The sequence below is a fragment of the Carica papaya genome, chromosome 9, assembly GCF_054855325.1.
Source record: "Carica papaya isolate Zhongbai chromosome 9, ASM5485532v1, whole genome shotgun sequence".
In the NCBI taxonomy this organism is placed as follows: domain Eukaryota; kingdom Viridiplantae; phylum Streptophyta; class Magnoliopsida; order Brassicales; family Caricaceae; genus Carica; species Carica papaya.
Genome location: NC_142317.1, coordinates 17,530,474 through 17,535,946, shown reverse-complemented (window position 1 = coordinate 17,535,946; position 5,473 = coordinate 17,530,474). Strand labels below are relative to the sequence as shown.

General features: G+C 31.5%; 1 pseudogene across 1 annotated transcript; it reads left to right on the top strand.

Annotated features, from left to right (window-relative positions):
• Positions 1-265: 265 nt before the first annotated feature.
• Positions 266-4,508, top strand: LOC110825213 (neutral/alkaline invertase 3, chloroplastic-like; annotated as a pseudogene). Its single transcript, XR_015816599.1, has 4 exons — positions 266-293; positions 2,077-2,276; positions 3,082-3,575; positions 3,662-4,508. The product of XR_015816599.1 is annotated as a neutral/alkaline invertase 3, chloroplastic-like (transcript).
• The last annotated feature ends 965 nt before the right edge of the window (positions 4,509-5,473 follow it).

Here is a 5,473-nt window from a genome sequence, read left to right as displayed (position 1 = left end):
TACACTTATTATATGACTTCTGGATATTAAAAGATAATTCTTCTATGGTCCTTGAAAATAAAGGGGAAGAAGAGACATTTTACGTAGATTCATAGCATCATTTCATTAGTCTTCCTTGAGTGTCAAATTTTATTTTCCTTTTTATTGTTGAATTTTTGGCTTTTGGGCTATATGTCTAATTTAGTTGAAAGTTTTTACTAAAATACTTGCTGTGAATCTAATGCCTTGATTTGTTTCTTTTGCTTATTTTCTGATTTAAGGTTAATCATTCTTGAAATCGAAGCGGAATGAAGGTATTATTTCGATTGAGTTAGGAATCTCTTGGGTTCAGTTTGATAAAAGAAAGGTTTGAGGTTTGAGAGTGTTATAACTATTTGATTAACATTATGTGTATGGGAACTTCTGAGGCAATTCTGCCACTTTTATCTGGAATTATTCCTAGTAGTTTTAGTTCTGATCCATGTTTTAGCAAATTGGATTCAAGATTTCATCCAAAATGCGTTATAAATTTTTCGAAGAAAAGGGCACGAAGGTATAAACAATTTTTCATGTGTCCTACTCCGCCACTGGGTTCCATGGGATCCCAACTAGTTAAGGGGTTAAGAAGTGGATTGCATAAGAATAGAACCACTTACGGGTTCCAGCTTCTGAGCTGCAAATGACAACATGCTGAAAATTTTGGGGGAATAACTACTGAAGAAAATGGAGTATGGTTTGTGGATAGCGCTAAGGAACTAAATTGAATAATGGGGGAAACACATCGAGTGTTCTAGAATTCAAGGATGTTAAACAATTGAAACAGTAAAAGAAGAGTTTAACATCTAATGGTATAGCTGGACCAGGTACTACTAACTTTTAGAAGGCCATTGTAGATTCTATTCAGGATGAAATATGGGACCTATTGCATGATTCTGTGGTTTATTACTGTGGGAATCCTATTGGAACTATTGCTGCCAATTATCCCACCAGTTATAATGTGCTGAATTATGATTAAGTCTTTATCTGAGACTTTATACCTTCTAGTATTGCCTTTCTTTTGAAGGAAGAGTATGACATTGTTTGAAATTTGATCCTTCATACCCTTCAGTTGCAAGTAATGTGAAATCTTATGGGCACGATCACATTTGCTAGAAATTCTAGCAATTAATCATTTGCATCTATCTTTTTGACTAAATTACTTTTTTTCTTGTTTCTACAAATTAAAAAGTGCAACAGATGCACGTGATATGCATATTTCTTTTTGTTGTTCATATCTCAGCTGGGTTTTCCCAAGAAATCCCTCTACTAATTAGGCATTTTTTGATCATGAAAAAACATCGTATAAAAGAAATGTATTTTTTCAAATAAGCATCCATCTAATTTCTCATAAGTAGTCCACATAGTTAAACCTCTGTTAATGAGTTCACTTTTAAATCTGGTTGCCAAGATAATTCCATAAATTGCTTAGTAACTAGTTTTTATGTGTGGTTGAATGTACATAGGACAACATGGTTCTTTGCTATAATATTTTTGCAGGACTATGATTATGTTATTGAATATTCTTGATATGTAACCATATTGTGAATAAAACTGACTACTTATTTTATAGTTGTGAGAATGTGACTTTTGGCACCTACGAAACCCATGCAGTGATGTAATTTAGAAAATACTTTGAGTACTAGGTAAATCTACATATGAGTGATCCTTGGTGGGGCCATGATCATCTGATAAATTATATCCTAGCCTCTTTATTACCTCAAACATAATTGATGCGTATTTTCTTTTTGACTTTCTTTGCAAAGTTGGGAAAAAATGATGGACTATTACAGTCGTTATTAGGGGTTGATGCTTGCTAGTTTCATGGTATGAACTGTTCCCTTAGATGGTGATGATTCTGCTACAGAAGAAGCATTGGATCCTCACTTTAGAGAGGCAGCAATTGGCTGTGTTGCACTAGTTGATTCTAGTATGGGACAAACTTTATATCATGCCAAAAGTTGTTCAGAAGATGACACATGCATTGTGTTTGTTTATCACGATGAGTTTTTACTTTTTTTTTCTTTTTTGTAATTCTTTTTACCTCTATTTCTTTTGTAGGTTTATGGTGGATTATTTTATTGCGTGCATATGGAGAGTGCTCTGGTGATCTATCTGTTCAAGAGAGAGTTGACGTGCAAATTGGAATTAAAACAATATTGAAGGTTTGTCATGTTTATGGTTTTGACATGTTTCCTACATTATTGGTGACTGATGATTCTTGCACAATTGGAATTCATGGTCATCCTCTCAAAATCTAGGTAATTAGTTCTCCTGGTATTGAAATAATATTTTTTAATTTAGAATATAGAATTATTATGTAGAATGAAGGAATCATCAGGACAAATTTATTTTTTTGTTCTAACAGTTGTTTGAATGGCCATATGTGCTTGTCAACTGTTTATTTTAAGTAAGGAAAAAATTGCCTTTATGGTTCATTTGAAATGGTAATGGACATTTGGTATTCAGTTTTTGAATTTTTAGAGCTTGCAACTTTTGTACCAAAAGAGTGGTGGTACAGAATAATTCTGCACATGGTGTAATAGGGGCTTGTTGTAGCAACTATGCTTGAGTTGAAATTATAAAATTAAATTAATTTGGGAAATAACAGTGGAAGTTTGAAAATAAAGTTTGGATTAAGTACTTGACAAGCTTGAGTTAAAATGATATAATATTTGGTGCTTCTCAAGTGAGTTTCTGGCAGGTATAATAAGTATATGATTCTAGTCCAGTCTATTCAAAAAATATTTAACTATTGGAATTGTTACTCATTGTATTTTTAGTTACTTCTGAATGGTGCAAGTCCCCAGAATGATAGAGATTGCATAGTTTCTAGCTTATATTTTTTGAGATAGTTCATAGCTTACATGTTTAACACCATGGAGATCTGGTTTGTGCATTAAGTATGTTTATAACATGTTGATGGAAACAACAAATTATAATCTGACTCAGTAGCCTACATGAATCGGCTATTATTTAAATTTATAAGTTGGTAACTAAGAGATCTTATTTGTTTACCTTCTTTTCTTGTGGTAACTCCACTTAATGTTTTTTTTTTTCTTACAGGCACTATTTTATTCTGCCTTTCTCTGTGCACGTGCATTGCTTGCTCCAGAAGATGGATTAGCTAATCTTATCCTAGCATTAAATAATCGCCTACTTGCTCTTTCATTCCACATCAAGGAGTGTTATTAGATTGATTTGTGAAAAATGAATGAGATTTATCATTACAAGATTGAGAAGTATTGAAATGATGCAGTTAATAAGTTCAACATTTACCCAGATCAAATTTCTCCTTGGTGGGTGGAATGGATGCCTAATAAAGGAGGTTAATCAATTGAAAACTTACAGACAGCACATATGGATTTCCAATTTTTTTCTCTAAAAAACATGTGGTCTGTTGTAAGCAATCTGGCAATAGTTCATTAGTCACACGCCATACTTGATCTTATTGAAGCAAAATGGGCAGATTTGGTAGCAGACATGCCATTTAAGATATGTTATCCCACTCTTGAAGGTTAGATGTGCCAAATAATCACTTGTAGTGATCCTAAGAACACGTAAGATATCTACTCTCGTATTATTTATTTATGATCTATTTCTTCATTATCTTCAACATTTCTCACTACATTTCCTTCTAATGCAGGTCTTGGTCTTACCACAACGGTGTTTCTTAGCCAACTCTGTTATGGCAGGTTAGTTTGTTATGCTTAAATATTCTCTCTGCTGCTAATATTTTGTTAATTGCTCCAGAGAACCCTTTGTAGAAGTTATATTTAGGTAGAAGTTTCCTGAGTTGTCATGCTTGAATCCAATAGGATATGGCACCTTGTTAATGTTTTATAAAATAAAGCAATAAGGAAGGAATGTTGGTAGTGTGGCTTAAGATTTTAAAAATGGACTTTTTACAACTTACTATTGCAACCATAAAGATGAAAAGACCATAAATCGCTGCAAGAACTATTGAAGTTGCTGAAAGACGCATATCAAGAGACAAGTGGCCTTAATACTATGACACGAAAAAAGGAAGGTTGATCAAGAAACAAGCACGGTTATTCCAAACATGGTCAATTGTTGGATACCTTATGGCTAAGCTTCTACTTGCAGACCCAAGTGCAGCCAAAATTCTGATAACTGAAAAGGATTATGAGCTTGTCAATGCCTTTTCTTGTATGATAAGTGCTAACCCCAAGAGAAAATATGGTTGACAGAACTCCCAAAAGATATACATAATGTAAGATTCTGAAGCTGCCTTCACAGAAGGATAGGTAACTTCAATTTGTGGCTCAACTTACCTATATAAACAACTTAAATGTATAATGATGATGATAACAATGGTTTATTTTTCATTTTATTTGTGGGTTAAAGCTTTTGAGCAGTGATTCGGGTATCATAGGATCTTAATGTAAAGATGATATGTTGATTTAGGATTAACATTAGCTTAAAACATCTTTTTAGACTGGAGATTAAACAAATTGTTTCCTATTTACAAACTTTATTTCATATACATAGTACTATAGGAGTGAAAGACATTCTTTTAAAGAGTTCACTGTAAATTGAGAATATTCTCACATTATTTTAACTCTATTGTTCGATTATAATATTTTTTGTGTCTTGTAAATCATTTTTTATTGGTTATGACATTTTTCTGTCTCGTTAATCATCACCATGCCATCTAAATTAATGCTTGACAATAGAACTTTTTAATACATTTCCTCGGTTGATTCCAGATCAATTGAAAAAATTCAACTAGTATGTAAAGTATTGTGTGAGAGAGTGATTAAAGAGTGATGATAAGTTATTTCTTGCAAACTCATATTTTTATTCATTACATATTTTTACATTACTAAAGACTTGTGAGTTTTTAGTTCTTAGCATCAGCTATGAAGGAAACTGAACATATAGCATTCAACAACTTTTGTTTCATCTGGTTCTACCATTAGCCACAATCCTTCTCTCAAACTGTACCACAAAAAATATCAAAAATAAAAAAACAAATATATTTCCAACAACAATAGAAATTAACCTTATATATATATATATGTATTTTCAATTTGTAAATGAAGAAATTACATAAAAAAATTTAGTTTGTGGGTCAAATTACACTACTCATTGAGAAACTATATTGTAAAAATAGATATAGTATAGTATAGTATTAGAAGTTAAAATATTTGTATATGTATGTAATTGTCCCATTTGCTTTAATTTCTAAACAAGCTTCATCATTTTGTTAAGAAATTAATTGCTACATTTCTTCCATATTTTATAGTTTAATAATATATTACAATTATAATAATTAAACTCTCTTATTTATGTTTTTTGAGAACTAAATTCTAACTAATCTTCCTATATATGGAGGATTATGAAATAAAATTTCATTCAATGAATTTAAGCTAAAAATATAAGTGATTCGAAAATAAAATTAATGAATATATACCAAATTCAACATGTAAAGGAT